The sequence below is a fragment of the Haemaphysalis longicornis genome, unplaced genomic scaffold, assembly GCF_048455015.1.
Source record: "Haemaphysalis longicornis isolate Haplotype H1 unplaced genomic scaffold, Haemaphysalis longicornis Haplotype H1 scaffold_1, whole genome shotgun sequence".
Lineage (NCBI taxonomy): Eukaryota > Metazoa > Arthropoda > Arachnida > Ixodida > Ixodidae > Haemaphysalis > Haemaphysalis longicornis.
The window spans coordinates 81,201,750-81,224,532 of NW_027526203.1; the positions used below are offsets into that span (position 1 = coordinate 81,201,750).

General features: G+C 44.7%; 1 protein-coding gene across 5 annotated transcripts in view; it reads right to left on the minus strand.

Annotated features, from left to right (window-relative positions):
* The window catches only part of LOC144177774 (ranBP-type and C3HC4-type zinc finger-containing protein 1-like), a 52,856-nt gene extending 34,141 nt beyond the window's left edge, over positions 1–18,715 (minus strand). For 4 of the 5 annotated variants that reach the window (XR_013323857.1, XM_077705354.1, XM_077705347.1 and 1 more), the window contains exons 1-2: positions 16,547–18,715; positions 10,165–10,350 (exon numbers count right to left, since the gene is read on the minus strand). The gene's annotated coding sequence lies outside the window, so the exon portion shown is untranslated. The remainder of the gene's footprint in view (positions 1–10,164; positions 10,351–16,546) is intronic. The other variant, XM_077705368.1, reaches the window with a different exon arrangement.
* Between the last annotated feature and the right edge of the window lie 4,068 nt (positions 18,716–22,783).

Sequence of the window (22,783 nt, forward strand, 5' to 3'; positions counted from 1 at the left end):
AAATAGCAAACAGCATGCAGTTAGGTAACTTTGTAGCTCCCAGCCACTACATAAGCAGGTTTGGAAGCAGCGGTTCGGCGTTGCAATGTGCCACGCCATGAACGAGAGCCAGAGGACGGCCGAGGAATCTGCGGAGGCATTAAGCACCTTCCGGACTTCCGCGAACTTCCTGCGATGGCGAAATGACGTCAAAAGGCAACTTTAAAGGAGCCATGAAGACAAAATACAAGTTGGGTTTATTAGAAAGACTGCTTAGTCCCGATAACAATGATACCAATATCATCGCAATCTTCGAACAAATAACGGAGATATTACAGAAAACGTGTGAAGCAGTCGCGACCCCTTAGCCAATTTCCCGCAACTTTTCTATGACGTCACGGAACCTGCGATTGGCGGCTGCCTAACTGACCTGTCGCGACTACACATGACTCGACGTCTGTAATGGGGCCTCTAGTTCCATTTGACCGCATCACTTAAATGCTAACGTGTAGTTAACGCACTAAAAATTACATTTTGTTGTTGGCCCGTATGACGTCATTCTTGCTCATAACACGTCACTGTGGCGCGAAATTTGAAAGTTTTTATATACTTCCTGCTTTTTTTCCGTTAAAAAAACATCTTTTGTGGCTCTAATGGAACTGAGTGAGATACTAAATCCTAGTTCTTTCAAATTAAACCAAGTTGCATTTTCTCTTCATGGCTCCTTTAAGATGCTGTCGCAGCAGCAGGTCCTTGTGGTGCGCTGCTTCAAGGGGTGCGGCATTGCAAACGCAATCGATGGCTCCGAGGACGGCGACCTGCACGGCGGGCTGGCAGATGTCGGAGCCGTGGTGCCAGAAGACCGGGGCAGACTGGAAGACGAGTGCGCTGAACTGTTTTTGGCTGCAGACTCTGAGGAGCCTTTCGATGATTATGAAAGTGACGAACAGCAGTAAGATCAAGCCGTGGAACCCGAAGACTCAGGCAGCAGAGTGCTGCGAACTTTTTTTTTTTGCTGCTAAGTTTTCCAATGGTTTCCAAAGTAACTAACAGTAACATCTTTTGCGTAATAAAGTTCATCTTCCTAATGAAAGTTTAGAACCACGCGCACTGCGTTTTTTTTTTTCGTAAAAACAATTGTCGCCGCCACCTTGAATTTTGGTGCCGTTCCGGGATAGCGCCCCCCCTTCACTTTGCCGGTAATTCCGCCTTGCTGAGGGGGAGCGCTTGCTCGGAATTTTACGGTAGGGTCATGCTGGCTCTGTACAACTGCCCAATCCTCCATTTTCTGGTGGACCAAGGAGATTCACAACATAATTTCCATTTCCCACATCTCTAACGAAAAATACAAAACATCTGTGTGCCCTATACATTCCAGAGCCGCCCATGCTCATGCACTGATACGTTTTTATCGTTTAGCTTTAAAACCGGCAGTGTGCACTCGGCTAAAAATGGCGCGCACGCGTCAGCTAAAAAAGTATGTCCTTTCATTAAAGTTTGAAACCAAAATGGTAGGACCGCATTATAACTCTTTCCTCAGGTCTCACGACAAAATTCAAAACAGCAATATTTTGCTCAGATTGCACAGAACATGCCTGACCGCAAGAGTATGGTCAGACGTCGTCGTCTTTGCGTTATTTTTTTTCTTGCTAAATATAAAGTTCGATACAGCATCGAATGGTGAACTTTGCAGTGACTTGCGTTACCTCATCTGGGAGTGGTAACTAAATGGGGTGGCTGCTCCTGAAAAGTTACTGGATAGTACACGCCTTCAGGCAGACTATAGGGCATTTATGCACGAAGCATTGAAAACTTGACAGATAATCACGCAACTATTTGAGAACACCAAGCTCAATACAGCAGACTCTACATTTGGGCTGTGCCGAAATGTAAACCAGATGCATTAATTTACAAAGTGCAAGCTTCTCATGTCCGCCCGGAGACCTGATAGAAGCTATGAAAAGGACTGCGTTGAGGCTCAAAACAGAAGCGCAAATTTAAACTGGCATGACTTAACAAATACCAATGGCTGAATTATTCCGCTTTGCGTGTGAACTAATCCTGCCATGTTCGTGTAATTTTCGCCGTTAACAGCGATGTTATTGCGCGTGATGTCTGTGTGTTTAGGGTTGATATTTGTTAAAATAATTGCTAGAGATATAACGCTTCTTGTATGCATAATTCATAGCCTCTCGTTTTTTAAAGATGAGACCTGCGCTACACATAACGCAAGTGCATAGATTCGATGTATACTGCAAAGAATGAGCACCATTGGCCTTACACTGGCCGCTACTGTACGGCCATTGAATGCAAAACATTTTATTTTGCATTTTGGAGAAGAACAACTAAATAAAAAAATCTAATTCTGACGGCCTACGTCATTTTATTGCGGAAGTCAAACTCATCATACTCCACACGTTGAAATAAAGCAAGTAATTGCATGAAACTATGGCCGTTTAATGCAATGCCTGCACAAGGTTCCCGTGCGTGCAATGTATGTCCCGTATCACGGGCACAGATTTGTACCACGCGGTCTGCGGATTTCCACCCAGTTTACAACTTCAGCCGGCCCAAATGCAATCATAATCAACACCAATACCATGAGAGAACCTTAAAGGGCATTTTAAAGACAAAATACAACCTTGTTCATTTGAATAACAAATAGCGTTTGGTAACTCGCACAGCTCCATTCCAATCACAGGCGTTTTTTCAACCGAAGCAATGCAACAGATGTCAAAAATTTTCAAATTTAGCGCTGCAGTGAAGTGATACGGCAGGAGTGGTATATATATATATATATAGGCCAGCACTAAAACGTAGTTATGAGTGTGTTAACTGCACGTTAGAATTCAAATGATAAGATCAATGGATGCCCCTCTACAATCGCGCAATCATGTTCCTTGGCAGTGACCTAAGTTGTTGGGCGCCAATCGTGCAAACAAGATCCTGAACTGTCATAGTGAAATAGCCGCCGGAAAGTGGGCGGGGAATCGCCATTGCTTCAAACGTTTAGTTTAATATATCGATTATTCCTTCGAAGTTTGCGACAAAGCTGGTATCATTGCTATCGGGACAAGGCAGACTTTTTAATATGCCAAACACGTATTTTATCTTCACAGCCTTTAAGGACGCTTGCAAACTACCGCGCTTTTTTTTTCTTCGGAGGGGGGGGTGAGGGCGGAGAACAACCTTAGCCCCCCCCCCTGAACAAAAATCCTGGCTACGCGCCTGGCCAGGGGTGCATAATAGGAGAACTGAAGAGAGCGCAGTTGGTTTTTCCGCTTCCTTTACAGCGATTTGCGCGCTCACGGCTTCATGTGCATGTGTAATATTTGGCTCAGGTATTCCTAGCAGTGTAAACTAAACGTCGCGCAGGTTTACTGGCACTGCTCAAAGAGTGTTGCGGGGTCCCTTTAAACCACAGCCATCTATATGAAACAAAACTGCAATTAACAAATTTTTATTACTGGTGAAGGCCATCACACAAACTCTGCTGAAAGACAATGGCAAGATAAACTGTAGGTTTAGTCCTCTGAAATCCGAAACACGTGGAGCTATTTTAAAACAAGTTTAATAGCTTAGACTTCTGAGAAATTCCAACACTGCAGACACAATACAAGGCAATTTGAGCACAGTCGACGCAATCAGTCGCTTTGATGCTGCTTTGATTAGCAACGGGCACATACAAACCAACACATATACAACACAGCGCACATGAGCATTTTTCGCAATGTATCGAAAACACGTGAAGTCCTGCCTTGGGGCCACACCAGCTTTCTGCAATGACTGGGTTCAGTACCAAGCAATATTACAGTCTGACTGTTTAGTTACCCTCTTACAAGCAGCCGCAAACCAGTCACTGCATTTGATTACCTGATCAATATTCGTGCTCGTTCATACTGTTTCTTTTTTTTTTTTTGGTTGTAAAGCTACGCCGTCTCAGACGACTGTGCGAGAATGTTTCGTTCTTCTCACGTCTCTCATGGCTGCTTGCGTCAGGTAAAAAAAAGAAAAACATCGTTGCTCCGGCTGTACCTCAACCAGGCAGAGCAACATGCGCTGCAGGTGCTAATCAGTAAAGAACGGTACCTTTCACTGTTATTAGTAAAGTATAAGGCGATGCTTAATGACACGTAAAGCTGTCAGCCAGATGCTCATATGAGACAAAAACAACACGCCGCACACTCGAGCACAACCCTCGAGCACAAAAACCTTTATAGATGTTTCTCCAATGAGCTCTCGCCGTGCATAAATATGGTGACATATCACAAACCGTATTACCCGAAAGCGCGCGGGGCGTCGGCACCTGTTTTCCCATTTCTGGCATTTTATGCCTTCTTAAACAACTGCGAGTTGCGAGAGTGGTAAATTTAGATTACCGGCGCCTTAATCTATGGATACAGGCCAACTTGTTTCCACCCTATAGTGTTCCTTTAACTATATCAGCGCAGTTTTTGTCTTGCGTGCAAAGGATGCCTTTGAGTTCGACGTTGTTAGAGTGCTAATACTGTTCGATTTTACCGAGTTTTCTTGCAAAAAGTGGGCATGGCAGCAGCAAAACCGGCAGCATGTCCAGCAACCCTTTTTGCTTCGTTCTACAGGTTCTGCTTTCGACACGGCTCGTGGCATCGGCGATCCATCCTGGGGTGGCTTGTTCGAGCCACTTCGGCATGCCAGACGGGACCGTATCTACAATCACCGGCGGTTTCAAATTTCTGGATTCTTCGCGACACTGTTGGGCTGCGCCTGCGCCGACATGGGTGACCACTTCGGTGACATCCCATAACGTGGCGGAGCAAGGCCCTATAAAGGACGTTCGAACACCGGGAATCGTCAGTGGGCATGGCAGCAGCAAAACCGGCAGCATGTCCAGCAACCCTTTTTGCTTCGTTCTACACGTTCTGCTTTCGACACGGCTCGTGGCATCGGCGATCCATCCTGGGGTGGCTTGTTCGAGCCACTTCGGGACCGTATCTACAATCACCGGCGGTTTCAAATTTCTGGATTCTTCGCGACACTGTTGGCCTGCGCCTGCGCCGACATGGGTGACCACTTTGGTGACATCCCATAACGTGACGTAGCAAGGCCCTATAAAGAACGTTCGAACACCGGGAATCGTCAGTGGGCATGGCAGCAGCAAAACCAGCAGCATGTCCAGCAACCGTTTTTGCTTCGTTCTACAGGTTAGTTGCTATCGGTATACAAAGTGTTACCGGAGTGCTAACCGTTTTCTGATTCTGCTGCCATGCCCCCTTTGTGCTAAGTGCATGTGTATTTTTGTTGCAAAGCTTTTGTTGCTGGGAGGTGATGTTGAGCTTAATCCCGGGCCAACTAAACCCGACCACAGCCAGACTTCCAATGGCATGTATACCCTGTTGAAAGCACTAGGCGCGAAGATTGATAAAAACCATGCCGAAGTATTGTCGCAGCTTTCTGATGTAAAGGCGATTCAGCTAAGTCTCGAGAAACAAATGTCAGATGTGAATACAAGGCTGTTAGCTGTTGAAGATAAATTAGCAGCAATGGAAGGCCAAAGTGACTTTGACTTAACCCACACAGTAACTGACGCTGTACGCACCGAAACTGCTTCCCTCGCTCGTCGTCTTGATGAGTTTGAAGACAGATCCCAGCGTGAGAACTTGTTATTTCATGGACTTCCTGATGACCCGAATGAGACATGGGAGGATTCTGAGAAACAAGTGCGAGAGCTGTTGCGATCCACTTTAAAACTGCAGCTTTCTGATGAGGCTATTTCACGAGCGCATCGGCTGGGAAAATTTTCTTCTGATAAGTGCCGTCCATTGATTGTAAGATTTTCCAGCTTTAAAACTAAAGAAGCTATTTTATCTGGCCGAAAAGAGCTTAAAAAGGGTGATGTTGGTGTAAGCGAAGACTTCTGTGTTGCCACACGTGCATCGCGAAAAAAGCTCATCGAGTTCGGTAAGGCCAGTGGCGAGCGGTACTCAGTTAGGTACAACAAATTGTTCATTAATAAAAAATGCTACGTGTATGTTCCTTCAACCGACTGCGTCTCTGAAATTGATTCCCAGAACGACACCCCGGCTCAGGACAGTGAAACTAATGCTTCCGCATCGAAAGACGCGCCTTCCCCATAGCTAGGCCCAAATCGCCTCCTATTTTCTGCGACTGATGTTAACTTTCGTTTTACTAATATCTGCAGCGTTATGAGTAAGCAGGATGACCTTCATCTTTCGTTGACACTTGCGGTGCTGATATTATAGTCCTTACTGAAACCTGGTTATCAGCCAAAATTCCAAACAACGAAGTGTTTAACACGGAAAAGAATTTCAATTTGTTTCGAGCTGATCGTTGTGAAAGATCAGGAGGAGGTGTACTAATTGCGGTTGCTGACAGCATTTCGTCTTTTCATGTACCCTTACAATCTTGCCTTGAATTTGTTTGTGTGTGCATGCGAATTAGCTACCGCGACTTCGTACTATGCGCATGCTATGGCCCCCCACTGCTCCTCTGACATTTTGCGCTGACCTTCACGATGCACTAAATAGTGTTATCCTGCGTTTCCCACATGCTCCTATAATTCTGCTAGGCGACTTCAATTTTCCTAAAATTACATGGCCCGTTTCTGATCTTGCCACTCCTGGTTTAACTAATGAAGCGGTGAGTTTTATTAATTTATGCTCAGATTTTGGTCTCACCCAAATTATAAATGAACCTACAAGGATTTCTGATACAAGCTCTAACACACTGGACCTTATTCTAACTACGTGTCCCGATCTTATTCATTCCTTATTATTCTTGCCTGGCTTAAGCGATCACCTATTGATCAACTTTTCCCTCAAAGGTGTAATTCCTCATCCTCCGACAAAATCTAAATATATTCGAGACTACAGTAAGGCTGATTTTTCATCTATTAACCATGAACTTGCAAGTTTTTTGGACAGTTACATGCCTAACTTTTTCGAACGGTCCGTTGAAAGCAACTGGTCACTTTTCAAGTCTAAAATAGAGTACCTTATTAAGGGGGGACACTGGTCTTAAAACAACTTCTTTTATTTTCAAGCAAACTCTGTGAAACTTGTCAGTCTTGCTGCTTTTTTCCCACTGATTTCAAATATGCCAGTATTTTTTCAGTTGGTCAATTAGTTACCAAGATAATTAGAGATAATTAGCCATTTTGCCCCAACAATTAACAAAACAGTGTTGCTCACAAAACTGTAATCTTTATATTTTCCATTACTATGAACCCTGCTGAATGCAATCTTGGAAACAGTTTTTTGATGCACCGCTTGGAACTAATTTTACGGCTCATTAAACTTCGGTAGCACCAGTGGCAAGGAACCATTTTCAGTGCCCATTTCAAACACCGAAGTTTAATGAGCTGTAAAATTAGTTCCAAGCGATGCATCAAAAAACTGTTTCCAAGATTGCATTCAGCAGGGTTCATAGTAATGGAAAATATAAAGATTACAGTTTTGTGACCAACACTGTTTTGTTAATTGTGGGGCAAAAATGGCTAATTATCTCTAATTATCTTGGGAACTAATTGACCAACTGAAAAAATACTGGCATATTTGAAATCAGTGGGAAAAAAGCAGCAAGACTGACAAGTTTCACAGAGTTCACTTGAAAATTAAAAGAAATTGTTTTAAGACCAGTGTCCCCCCTTAATGCGTATATTCCACTGCGCGTAATTGCCTGTAAGCATCAATCCGCTTGGTTCAACGTATCGCTGAAACGCTTATCTAACAAAAAAAAGCGGCTGTTTCGTAAAGCTAAAAGAAATGATAGCTTTGATTGTTGGTCCGCGTACCGCGCGTGCGCAGCCATTTATAAAAATGTGCTTAAGGATGCCAAACGTGTTTTTTTTCATGATACCCTCCCTACGCTCCTTGTTGACAATCCTAAGAAATTTTGGAACATTGTTGGTAACAAATCAGTGAATACTGTTTCACTAACAGATTGTGATGGTGCCGCAATCCCACCGTCTCAGTGTTCTGTTGTGTTAAACTCGGTATTTTCAAAATCATTTTCGCACTCCCCTGTTGTTGAAATGCCACATTTTGTTCAAGCTGATTTTCCTACTATGGATGCTGCACTTTTTGATTTGGATGGTGTGGTGAAATTGATTAGAAACTTAAAAATGTCGTCGTCATCAGGTGTAGACGGTATCAACGCAAAGTTTTTAAAAAATACTGAGATGTACTCGGCTGTGATATTATGCAATCTATTTCATCAATGCTATATTTCGGGCTTATTACCTAACGATTGGAAGATCGGTAAAATTGTGCCATTATTTAAATCTGGTGATCCATTTTCCCCCCTTAATTACAGGCCAATATCAATTACGAGTGTTTCTTGTAAGATTTTTTAGCATATAATATATTCTAATTTGGTTAAATTTCTGGAAGATAACTCATTTTTTACCCCTAAGCAACATGGATTCCGTAAAACATTTTCTTGTGAGACTCAACTTATTTGTTTCGTACATGACATTGCCACTGCTCTTGATAACAAACATTGCATTGATAGTGTTTTTATTGATTTTTCAAAGGCTTTTGATTTAGTTAATCATCAATTACTTTGCATGAAGTTAAGCAAACTAAATGTTGATCCACACATTCTTTCTTTGATTGAAAATTTTTTATCTAATAGAACTCAGTTTGTATCTGCCAATGAATTTGATTCGCCACTCTCTTTAGTGACATCAGGGGTACCACAGGGTTCCGTGCTGGGTCCTTTGCTTTTCTTGATTTATGTTAATGACTTGTCTTCAGTAGTTACTTCAAACATTAGGTTGTTCGCAGATGATTCCGTTATTTATAGAACTATCACTGCAGATTCTGACACTTCCATACTTCAGAGTGACCTCGATAACATTACTGCATGGTGTAACACATGGAAAATGCGTTTAAACTCTAACAAATGCAAATCAATCAGATTTTCACGTAAGCCTGATACCTCCAATATTTACGACTACTATATCCAGGGCTCTAAACTAGAACTTGTTGCTTCATACAAATATTTAGGAATTCATATTACCAACAACCTTTCTTGGCAACCTCATGTAAATTTTGTTGTTAATAATGCGAACAGTATGCTTGGGTACTTACGACGAAATTTCTCTATGGCGCCTTCACAGCTTAAACTACTGTTATATAAAACTTTAATTCGGCCTAAACTTGAGTACGCGTGTTCGGTGTGGGATCCTCATTATGATTATCTTATTAACTTGTTGGAAATGGTTCAAAATCGTAGTGCACGCTTCATCCTTTCCAACTATGCTCGGACATCTAGTGTTTCTGCTATGAAACGAACTTTACACCTTCCCAACCTGGCCCTACGCAGAAAATTTGCCCGTTTGTCAGTCTTTCATAAAATTTATTTTTCAAACGCATACCTCAAAACTGAACTTCTTTCTGCGCCATCATATGTATCATCCCGTATTGACCATCGCCATAAGGTATACATTCCCCACAGCAACACTAACTTATTTTTTGCCTCTTTCATTCCCAAAACTGCTAACGAATGGAATCACCTGCCCCCTGCAATAGCTAGTATAATCGATGTACCTTCATTTAAGATTGCCATCAAATTTTTTTTTACTTTTGTTCCTTATAATTGCATTTATGTTATTGACTCTGTTGTGTATACTACCTTGCATTTTTGTTGTCCACTATTGTTTTGTTATGCTTGTCCCCAATGTTTTGTTTCACTTTTGTTTTTGTTTTCTATGATAATGCCAGTGACCACTCCCTTCTGTAACGCCCTCTGGGCTTTGAAGGTATTGAAATAAATAAATGAAATAAATAAATGTTTTGTTTTGGGTATGAGTGCTTTGTTAGCAATAACAAAGCTGGCATTTTCAGCTTCCACCTTTTTGCCAAGGGACTCCATCATTGACAAGCTAGAGGCAAAGTCTGTGAGCCATGTGCTCATGGCTGCTAGGTCTAGATCCAATTCAAGCAATTTGAGCTTGAATTTTTCAACCAGCTCATCAGCCAGTCGTTCAGCCAGCTTTCCGGTGAATCTTCAAGCCGCTTGATTCGCTCAGCCATTTCACTCACGTTGCTATCGTTGTTATCTGGCCCCTTTGACAATCCTGCTTTTGAACGCATGGTCAAACAATGCAAGCACTAGCAAACAAGGGCAGCAGCGGCCCCAGCAGGACGATATCCGAAGAAAGCAATGGATATTGGCACTAACCTGTAAGAATAAGCAGTGTGCCTCAGTTCAGCACCCTTTCAGCTGCGACCGCTGCTGCCAAGTGGGGCCGAACAGCCCCCGTTGTTCTTTATATCCTGCAGGAGTCCCGCGTGGTTGGTGCCAGCAGTGCATAGGACGATGCGCAAAAGAGTCGCGCAGGTGTTCCTCGATGTGGCAGTCCGCAGCCTGCAAAAGGGCAACCAGAAATGGGCAACCCCGTCGGTGGGAGAATCCACGAGTGGGCGATCCGTGGGTCGGGGATGACGTGTGCTTCTGTAAGAATAAGCAGTGTGCCTCAGTTTGGCGCTCTTTCAGCTGCGACCGCTGCTGCCAAGTCAGAAGATAGCCCTTGCGGCAACTTGCCCGGGTGGGAAGTCCAAAGATTTCTTTTCAGTGTGCTTACTGCTGCAGAGCGAAGACCTGGTTACCCTGATTTCTTTGGCTGTATAACAGATTTTTCAAAGACTCGCGTGTAAATAAAGAACTGCGCTGACCTAGCGAGATTGTCCCTGGAAAACTTTGCCACCCGATCCATTTGGGCCATGTTTGGCTGCTGGTATAAGCCTTGCAAAAACCACTATACTTTCACGGCCTCATTTCACAAACTGTCTTTTGTGCGCCACCACACGCAAAAAAAGAGAGAACGGTAAAGCACCACTTCAAAAATAAGGGCTGCACCACTGCATTTGAAGCTGTCCACTGCACCGAATGTAGTACCTTTGATTTGGTGATTAAAAGATGTCCATTTCTGGTGCAGACCACATCCTGTTTCAGGAGCAATAATAGTGCTGGTACCACGGACGACATTCCCTGCATCCAACAGGCTAGCGAACCCTGCATGTGCATCCGTCTGTACCACGAGCCACGGAATACGTCCCACTCTGGCTAGCCCAGCTCCGAGGTAAGCCTCGGTTAATAATTTGTGAGCCCTCCTTGCAACAATTCATGTGGTCAAAAGACGCTAAACGCCGTGATCTTGGCCCCACAGTGCCACTAACCCTGCACTCCAGGTGACAATGACATGGCAACAGGCACACTGTGCTCAATGTTGCCAGACCACAAAGTAACTTTGCACATCTCCTGTTCACAAAATATTGGCCTCCCACACTGCCTATGTTTGTACTTTGACATGGCATGTTGCCAAGTACCTATCTGCTGAAAAGCAAGCACAATAGTCTAGCTACGGTAAAAAGTAGCCCCTGCCCGCAAATACGTGCACGTGAGGCAGGGCAGCATTTCCTACACGGTAAACTTTGCCCTTTTACAGCGAAAGCTCTACTACACTACACCATTCAAGGTCATTCATCGCATCGCAATGAACTTCAGCTGCCGGGACGTAAGCTGAGCCTTTCTTATCGTTTCACTTCTAAGAACTTAGCCGTTGCAGTACCACGTGATGGGCGGGAGTGGAACAGCTGCTTTGCCTTCTTTCTTCTTTGTTTCTTTATTTGGTACCTACAGTGCCTTTTGGCATTACAGCGGGGGGGGAATAACAAAAAGAAATGCATCTGCGGGTTACACTGATAACCGAAGAAAGCTTTTCGGAGGCCGCGAGGCCTTCGCAAGATGCATTCGTTCACACAAGGAGGGGAAAAAAAGAAAAGGAAAAAATATGCGACATGCTTTTCAAATTTCACAACTCACAGTTGCCAGTCACAGCGTAAAGTGGTACAGAATATCAGCGAATTTCAAATGCTATACAAAGAAAAAGCTGCGCCGCTTCCCTCCTTCGCTTTCCATTCAGTTGCTACCACGCAAAGAGGATGACACACCACATCAACGACAACCCGAGCAACAAATAGAAGAATAAAGTACAACGCTGTCCTAACAGGATACAACGCAGTTCGAGTTTCACAAGGGACACTTTTTGTTTTGCAAAAGGGAAGAAAGGTGCATTAGTGCATAGTCTTTAACAAACACATAGAAGCGTAAAATGCATCTGCAAACTGTTCCAGTAACTATGGGTGTAGGCAAATGATTCCACTGGTGTATTTTTTTCGGGAAAAAATAGGTCTGCGAACACTAATGTCTTGCACTGCAATTTTCGCACCTTGTGGGTGTGATGCATTTGCGCTGACATGTAGTGAGGTGTAAAAATGTAATCATTATTCATTGTAGGGAATGTCAATTTCAGAATAGTATAAGGAGTGGAATAGTTTTAAACGAACCCTAGCCCTTCGATCTTCTAGTGCCTCTCACTTCATAATCTCTTTGCAGTGACTTGCGCTAAACTTAGAGTTCCTAAGAGACTTACCAATTGCAGACCAGGCTGAAAGGCTGTGTACCCTTTCTAACTTATTTTTAACAAGAACCATTGCGAGGTCCCACACGGCACGAGCGTACTCTAATATAGACCGCACATTATATCTGTATAATAATTCGCGTGTTGCCTGTGGAAACTTGCTTGTATTGCGCTGCAGGAAACCCAGAGACCGACAAGCTTCACGAACGGCGTAATCGACATGCTGATGCCAGCAAAGCACAGGAGTGAAGTCGACTCCCAAATGTTTATATACTCGCTGACGAATTTTACAGGAACTTTTTTTATGGTGTAAGCGACCTTATTTGAGTTTTGCTTTCTTGAGGAGTTAAGGCAGACACTTTCTTTACGATTAAGTTGCATTTCCCATTTTTCACATCATTCATCTCTCATTTTCAGGTCGTTTTGCAATATTTAGTGATCATTTTCACGAGTAATTTTCCTGTAAAACACGCAATCTTCAAATGGTCGTCGCATGAAATGATGTTATTGCTAATGTCATTTATGTATAGACGGAATAATAAAGGACAAAAGGAGAACTTGTGGCCCCTTAGGGAACTCGTGACGTTACATCTGATGTCTCTGATGCAGCGCCATTTACAACCCCACACTGACGTCGGTTACTTAAATATTCAGAGATCCAGGAAAGTACCTTTGGTCGGCAACCATAGGACGTTAACTTCCTAACTAATACCTTATAAGGAATCGTGTCAAATTCCTTCTTAAAGTCTAGAAAAACAGGATCAACAGATGTGCGGTTGTCTCGTGCCTGGGCAATATTATGAGTAAATAGGATCAACTAGGAACTAGATTACGCATGACAATCGTTTTCGGAAGCCGTACTGGAAGGGGTTAAACAGGTTGTTAGCACCAATGTGTTTCACAATCGCGCTATGCAAGATATGCTCAATTGTAAGTTAAAGAAATGGAAGGGCAATTTGAAATCACATTATAAAATCGAGATTTGTGAATAGGGGCTATAAATGCAATTTTCCAGTCTACAGGGAGGGAACTGTATTGCACCGATTTATCAAATATCATTTTCAAATATAATGTCGCATAATGCGCACATGATTTTAGAAAGGCATTCGGCAAACCATCACGGCCGGCTGCTTTTGATGTGTTTAAACCTTCAAGTAGCACTTGTATCCCACGAAACTCAAGTACCACGTCTTCCATAGGCTCTATCATCCCAAATCAGGCATTCTCGCTTCATTCTTAAACGCCTCTGACAAAGAAAACATAGATGTAAAGTAGGAATTGAAGCACTCTGGTTTGTCAGGAGCTTCCTCAACAGCATTGTTACCATGTGCTTAGGCTGGAATTGAAACGGTATCTTTTTTATTGTGCTTGATGTATATTCATATTTCCTTTGCATTCTGGCTAATATGCAGTTGAAATGAATCAAAGAAATGTAATTTAGCTCGGTCAATTGAATTCTTGACTTCTTCGGTGATTGTTTTAAGTTTCCTGAGGTTATCTACTGAAGGATTGCGCCTGAATGCTCAAAAAATTCTTTCTTCCGTTGTGTCAACCTGTGCACTTCTTTTGTGCACCATGGTTTACTTTTATTCTGTCTTTTCGTTAACAACCATGATGGTACAAATCGATCTTGCAACTCGAAAATTTTCTTGTTAAATATTTCCCACAATTCTGATATGGGCAAGGTAGCCGCAAATATTTCTAAAACGATAAAATACGTCTCTAGTGCCTCATTAATTTCCTCTACGTTAGCTTTTCTGTAATGAAAAACTTGTCTTGCCTTCTTGCTATACGTGTTTCCAGTCTCAAAGTTCATTTTACAGTGAACAGCTATGTGGTCATTGATTTCAGCGATAATCCTGGTGGACTGTACGTGTTCAGGTTGATTTGTGAGGAATAACGTCTTGAATGTGTTTTTCCCTAGCTGGCTCCAAGACAATCTGGGTGAGTGAAAACGGATTCATAAAATTTACCATGGCTGTATAATGGCCACTAGTTGTAGCAGTAAACGCGTTTCCGGCAACCTTGCAAGATCGGTAAATTAGTCACCGGCTAATAGATCACTTTCGACTGCTTTAACCCACCGCGGTGGCTCAGTGGTTAAGGCATTGTGCTGCTGAGCACAAGGACGCGGGTTCGATTCCCGGCTGCGGCGGCCGCTTTTCTGATGGAGACGAAAAGCAAAAACGCCTGTGTGATCGAGATTTCGGCACACGTTAAAGATCCCCAGGTGGTCAAAATTAATCCGGAGCCCTCCACTACGATGCGCCTCATCGCCTGCGTTGCGTCGGCACATTAAACCCTACAATCAATCAATCAATCGACTGCTTCAACTGCAGAAGTACACTGAGACAAAACTTCGACTGAGGATGCTGGTGGACGATCAAAGCTGCGCACGGATAATCATTTACCACTACGTAGCTTTATTCGACACCATACTGCCTCACACGTGGAAGGAACAGGAATAGGATTCGGAGGAATAGACTGATCAACTGAAATAAACACACCCCCTCTGTGGTTATTTATGTCCTTCCTGTAGCACACAAAGCTACCAGGAAATACTTCACCGTTCGTTACATCGTCCCTCAACCATGATTCCATGCCGATTATGGCGGATGGCTTCACTGTTTGTAGTCAAATTCATCTATCTTATTTTTTATAACACGACAGTTTATTACTAGAAACGATAGCATCGAATAAAAATTGGCGGAAGGTCATTTAGGCTTCACTACTTGATCGATCTTTTCATCATAAACATATCTGACGTCAAAGTGAAGTACATGCAGCCTAAGGTTGATGCGTGAATTGTCGCTTTTCCGAAGCTGCCCAAACTCCCAGAGGATCTGCCTCTTTCGGCACATAAGTTCCGAAAAGTCTTTCAAAACACACATGCCAGAACCTTTAAGTTTTTTAGCATTTCCTAATATAGATTGCTTTTCCTTAAATCAGGGGTTCTCAAGCATGTTGGTCCCAGGGAACCCTGCTAAGTTCCGTTAAGTGCCAAGGAACCCCCCCCCCGCTCCCGCCAGTTTTCATTCCGTTCATGCTACATTAACGTGCAATAAATTGAAAAGCAAGCAAGGGTATCGTTTTTTTTTTCCGTCGACTTTACGCGAATGCGTACGCTAGCGGCACCTATCTCCAAACAGGAGAAATGCACATGGGGGTAATATAAGGCCGAGATTCAAGTGCAATAGTTTAACCACGTGGCCCGTTTTCGGAGTCTGGCTGGCTACAAGCTGCTGGCGAGATTTTTTTTGCGCAGCTCGCGCGTTTCTGTTATGCGCCGAGATGTGCTTACTGACACTCGGGCGTGAGTAAAGGAGGTTCCTTAGATCTATCGCACCTCAAGTTCACCGTATACTAATACTTTGCGACTGCGGAACCAGGGAAAATTTATCAGTGGCTCGCGGAACCCTGAGGAGGGGCCTGCGGAACCCCTAGGTTCCGCGGAGCCCCTAGGTTCCGCGGAACCCACTTTGAGAAACCATGCCTTAAATGATGCAAAATTTGCAATCAATAATCCCAGGCCGTTTCTTCTCGGGATAGAACGTGCCAAGCCTATGTGCTTTCTCTATTGTTTTCAGTTCCAGATTAAACCTAGCTGCACATAGCTCACGAACGTGTTTTTCAGGCGTTTACCATGGTTCTTTAGGGTCTACGTCCGTAATGCCGTAAAAGACCAGATTAAATATCGCCTAGAGCGGTTTTCAAGGTCACCGATCTTTGAACGCAAGTTGTCAATGGCATGTTCTTGACTCTCGCAACTCTTACAGCCATTCAACATTGTCTCAAAGTTGGAAAATGCAGCGATCTTGCTCTTTGAAGTTCACATGGTCCTTTTTAGGTCATCAAGGGAAATATCTTGCGATACCTGTTACGACTCAAAGTAATCAGGTGTAGTGTTAATAACTGCTTGACCATGTAACATCTGTTGCAGTTTATTAGGTCCAGGGTTTCACTCTACATCGCCACAGCAGGGTAACAACAAAAAATAGAAATAAGCACGTCGTAGCAAAGAAAAGCAGTAGCGTCTACAAGGCTTTGACAGCGCATGCTTCTTGATACAATCATACACTACTTGGAATGGACCGGCAAAACAAATACAGACTTTCCACACGGTAACAAGTCACTACTAACCTGCAACAGCAGCAGAAATTGTGTGACCGGCACCACCATCCATAACTGCGCCGGTTCCAGGCCCCAACGCAGCAACGACTATTTCCACCTTTTGTAGGCCGAAGTAACTGCCGAGACCCCAGGGTTCGTAGTCTGCTGTGGAGCATTGCCCAAAGTCGTCTAGGCACATGTCGAATTCCAGACAAAGCATAGTTGCTTGTGGTGACCTTCACTCCCAAGGTTTCCTCGCCTGGTGGATCAGCGCCCTTTCCCAGTGCATCACAGCAGGGCCAGATTTCACATGGTGGGAAGCAGTGGGTCATCTGCAACAGCAGCAGAAATAATGTGAGCGGCACTGCCATGGCTGCACAGTCTGCGGGTGCAGTTCAGCGCATGCAAACCCTGTGAACAGGCGGGGGTTGAACGACTGATGTATGAAAACACTGCGCTGACAGGGTTGACAGGAAGATAGACATGAGAAACGCCGGATATAAGCCCACGACTGCACTGCTTTGCCGGCACAGGGTCCCCGAGTCTCACCATCGATGGCACGTCGGCTGGGCTGCCTGTGCCTGCTCTTCAGCGCAAGCAAAAGGATGAATCCAATCATCCAGTAGATGCAGCTGGGTGGCAGTCTTCGAAATCTCAAGCAGAGGCAAACTTTCGCCAAACACTATGTGCATAGTTCCACGTCCGCCTGGGATAACTAGATTTGAGCGTAAAACCTGAGCCATCTTTTTTTGCTTCTTCACTAAAATGGGATACTGTTCACCCAACACAGCTCACATCTTAGCATTAGTCCGAGGAGCTCCCATGTCACAGTTTCAGTTTGCGCACAGCAAAAGAATGAAATAACAGTACTTATGGTGGTTCTGCTGTGAAAGACAAGAAAATGGCTGAAGGCTTATTTGCTCTTGTTGATTGTGGGGCCAAAATTACATTCACTGTGCGGGTAAACACAGTGGACAGCGGCTGAAGAAGGCACCAGAAACATTTAAAAACCCTGAGGCAGTTTCAGGTGCAACAACCACTGCAAATGCAGTGCACTCCTTGCCTCCCCCTTCTACTTTCCAGGCACGCAGGGTAGTGTCATCCAGAGACAGGGATTTTGCTAATATGCAAACCAAAGCTGTCCGTGATTAAACGCCAGGTTACACTGAGTAATACCCCCGCTACCCTAGGGTCCAAATGTCATTTGAACCAAATGTCATTTGACTCAAATGGGGTGCTTCTACGGCCATTCAGCATCCGCCGTGCTACACTACAAGTTCGATGGCATTTGAAAGCTTTCACAATTGCTCGCCGTGCAGTAGTGGCACAGTTGCCGCCCCGTTCCGTTTTCGTACAATAATACAACAACCAAATTTAGGAGCAGTGTAGGGCAGTAAAATGGTATCACATTAGAGGAGGCACCAGTTTTGACTTTAATGTGGCGGCTGTCTTGCGTAGTTGTATTTTTTTTTTTTGTGACTAACCCACTGGTTTTGGGACTATGAAAATTAAATATGTTGATTTCATATTTTAAGTAAATGAACAGTGAACAAAATTCCACCAACAAAAACATTTGTTTTACGTACGGAAGTATTAATTTTTTACTGCCGATCGAAGACGCTGCATGCGAGAGCGCTAGAAATGGCATTTGAAATCCCAAATGTCTTTCTCCATGCTCATTTGGCTCGAATGACATTTGAGCCGAATGGCATTTCAAAACCTAGTGTAGCAGCACAACTTGGCATTTGAGGCAAAGGACATTTGGTTCAAATGACATTCGGACGCTAGTGTAGCAGGGGTATAAGTGACTCCAGTAAAACTAGCCCCTTCAGTAGGCTTCATTTCTGGCAAATCCTTTCACAGCCTTTCACAATCCTTTCAGAGCCTATTTCACAGTAAACATGAAGGCAAAACAATAGCAACAACGCCAAACTGAACTGGATTTCAGAAGCTCATTACCTGCCTGTGTTCCTACGTAAACAACGTGTCGCAATTGGAAGTATAACATTCAGGGGATTCACTCTGCTTTTGTGCTGTAAGCTGCAGGCCCGTACGTACTGCTCAACCCATCAAGTAACCAACTCAAACACAAACAGTGCTGAACTCACATACCGTCCCTATAGCGGTATAGAGAGGTAGCCAGAAGTACAGTGTGTTGCGACGGTAATTGGAACACTTTAAAAAATTTTCCTGAGCAAACCGCGGCTCTGTTCGCGCTCGAACTTCACACGAAGGTCGAATTTTGTGGTCTATTTTGTTTGACACCGGGAACAACGACGGTACTCACCTGTTTATCCTGAAAATAAATAAAAACGATTTTCGCCTATGGGAAAATGGCGCTGATTTGGACGTGGGAGCCCGAAAAACGGGTTTTATGATCGTCTGCTAGCTCATTTCTAGGTGAATTTTCTGATCGTCTGCTGCACCATCTGGCTCCGTACGTGAATGCCAAACGTGCGTTTCACTCTGCAGGTGGTTCCGTCGTTCCAACATCAACTTGCGCTGGCTCGCACGTCCAAATCAGCCGCCATTTTCCCATAGGCGAAAATCGTTTTTATTTATTTTCAGGATAAACAGGCGAGTACCGTCGTTGTTGCCGGTATCAAACAAAATGACCACAAAATGCAACCTTCGTGGCAAGTTTGAGCGCTAACAGAGCGGCGGTTCGCTCAGGAAAATTTTTTAAAGTGTTCCAATTATCGTCGCAACACCCTGTATATATTGACAGCCCTATTAGGTGAAACATAGAAACCTGTTCAGACACATTAAGGACAATGAAAGGTCACAAAGCCACATAGCAGCATGCTTCACTGCACCGATTTTGACCCATGCTCGGGTTAGTTGTTCGTCCAGAAATCTTAATTACTCGATCTCAATATCATTCACAGACGACGGTGCCCGGTGGTGGGCTGCAGACGACAGCCGGTAAGAGGTGGCACGACGTTCCACGTCGCATAGCCAACACCTCTGCGAGAACAAAGATGAAAACGGCACACTCGATGGGAGGCGGACCGCGCGCTTTTCAGCTCATCCATTGAACGTACGGAGTTTCGAAGCTCACGGAACTGCCCAATTTTTTGGCCGGATAACATGCCTACGGACAGTTGAAGGCAAACTACTGGCCTGGGCAAACCATCTACTGAACGAAAGAAAAACCTGGAACGACTGCAGGGTTTTTCCTTTTTTTTACCCCCAATAGACCCTATGCAAAATGCGCCCCGCCATCTCACGTCGACTCCGGTAACTACGTCCGCCATTTTGGTACGGTCGTTTGAAACCGAAACCAAGTAGCAAAGCATAGAAGGCGGGCATTGACCGCTCTTGGTGATAGACTACAATGCCGGAGCATTGCTGCGTGCCGCAGTGCACGCAACACGGAAATACCGGTCCAAATGGAGAAAAGGTACGTGAAGTTCCACGCTCTTGAACGAACTTTCTGACGCGAACTATGCCGGCGCGAGCAACCTTAGTGACACGTTGGGCGCGGTGCGCTGGGAGCGAATATTTGTCGTTGGTTCGCTAAGCGCGGGATTTCGTAGTCGCTGTCCGGAAGGAAAATACAGCTGCGTTGGTGTGATGTGGTCCAGCCTTTGCATTCTAAATGGAGGCTGAGCTCCGCGCCACGTATTTATGTGACTGACAGCGGCGCTCGAGCGGGGAAACGGTACCACACGTTGTCAAAATTAGGCTTTGTTTCTTCACTCGTCCCTGTGGCTCTGCGCCCGCTTCATTTCATTGTTAAAGGGTACGGCTTAGCCTTTACACGAGCCTTTATCTTACCTAGGGCTGTAAACAAACTTTCATTGCCGCACTACGCTGGCATGGCGCGGTTGAAAATTTCCTCTGCGGCGGGCGCGCACGGTATGGGAGTATGTTGTTAGTTTCTTTTACGTTGCATTTAGCCGCGTGTCGTTGCGTAAGTGGCGTACACTGTTTTATGATGATCTAATGTTGGAAAATTCGAGCTTTTGCACTTGGTTCCCGATTTGCTGGGCTGAAAGGTTTGTTGTTACGTCAAGTTAACTTGGCGCCCATTGTCATTTCAGCCACGATGTATTTACTGTCCAATATTTTGCGACTAAAATACACACTCACTCCTCTAGTTTGTCACATGCTGCATGCATGCCTCCGACGTAATGATAGTGGCCATTGATGTAGGTAGCTGAGGCAATTTTGAAGTTTTATTCAAAAAAAAAAAATACGGCCAGAGTTGCATCAGTCCGCCGCACATCAGCTTGAGTGCTTTTGATTTTTAGGTATCCACAGCGAAAATCCCAGCAAATTAAACTACTTCGCTGCTTTGTGGCGCGTGCAGTATAGCAAACTGTGGATAGAAATGGAACAAAGGGAAGCATTCGTGCACCCCTGCATGCAGCGCTCTAGTAAACATGACGTTGCCCAGCCTCTGCGTGCTCGCGAGATGGCCACGGCGAAATGTGGCATGAATGCTTGCTGGTAGCTCATAGGTGACCCTTCAGGTGCCATGCCAGTCCTTGTTTCTGTGACTGTGGGGGGTGAGGCCAGCAAAACTCAGTCAGCGTAGTGCACACAAGCTCCAGTGTCGCCTCTTTAAAACCTTGAGCTTGCAAGAGGATGAGTGGGTGCACAGCCGCCAGACTGCATGCTCCACTGCAACCCGCCGGGCAGTCACACGCTGCCTCCACAATCGCCCCACTGTCCGTATCAAAGGTGAGGCACACAACATAGGGCCGGCCCCATTTCTTCTGGGAGCGAAAGTAGCTGCTGAGCACACGGATGAGGCCCAACCTGCAAGAACAGAGAGAGTAGCAGTAAATAGCACTCGGGGAAGAACAGGACTGGTCCGCTACAGTTTATGGTAAAGGGACAGAGCAGAAAGAAGTGGCCGCAAGGAACAGACTCAAAATGACCAGATTTTGTGTCTTGCTTAACACTGTTGCAAGGGCAATAATCTACACCTCTAACAGCAATGATGTCAAAATTGTTTTTCAAGTTCGAGCGTGCAAGTATCGCTGCATGGTTTGTTAATGTATTTTCAAGAGAAGGAAGTTTAACATTTATAAACCTCACCGTGGGTAATGATACCAGTACCCGCATAATCGTGTTCCCCATAACTTAAACAAGCAATATTATGATTATCTGGAACTCACTTCCAAAACCATTCGAAATAAACAGGTAAACATTCGGGGTATACCGATGACCTATCGAATTTTAAAAAATCAGTGAGTTCGAGCTAACGAGCTTTTACTGTATGATCTATTTCGGCACACTGAAAACATGCGCTTTAGAAACAAACACAACCACCCCACTGCCAAAAAAGGAGAAGCCAGACACACAAACAGTTTTTGCGGCAGAACATGCGCAATAAATAATGAAAACACACAAAAAAAGAAAATCCAAGGCGTATGTGCACTTTTGTTGTTGACTTCGCCGCAAAGCGCCATTGCTTTGCGGCAAACGCGCGGGCGGAAGACCGTCACGGAAAACTGCCGCTACCTTTCCGTAAACATCTTCGCCAAAAATCATCCCGTAAATTCAATGTACAGCATTTGAAAATAACTAATTCACCCACTAGCGGCACGGTCTGGCGATTGTCGCTTTCCTTTCAGGGTTACTGCAACAGGGTCCCCGCTACGCATTTGCATGGTAAACAACAGTGAACAAAGTGCTACACAAATGCTGATACCGGTTAACTCGCGTCAAGGAAAAAACAAACAAGGATTTACTGACTGCGAATTGCACGTGTTTGTCCGCACCGATGAAGGCGAGCAATGCGCCTCGGTGGCTAGGCGGCATGCCCGGCTCCGCTGCCCCTCGGATGGGTCTTTGGCGCGGCACCACGAGTGGTATGAGTCCTCAGACATAGGCAGCGCAGACAAGTCCTTCGTCCACAATCCGTGGTCGGGACCCGGAAAACGCCGTCCAATTTGAGCCATACCGCGTTACCGTCACCTACTCTTCCACAGTAAACAATACGAGACATCCCGACCACTGATCTCCACTTAGTTATCCCGACCGTCGCCCGTACCAATATGGCGGACGGTCTTGTTTACATCAGTGTTGCTAGATCACCAAGCAATTTCGCATAGGGTCTATTATGTAAGATAGGGTATCTTTTTGGTTCCTCGAAACACATATCTACACTGATTAAAGCGACTTTCATCGTGGTCTTCTAGGTGATATTTATAGCAAATAAAGCAATGACTTGTGGAACCGGGTACACACTTCTGGAGTCAGCAGCGCGCACGGATGCGAATCCGTAACGCGCAGAAACTCATGGGCTCCGCA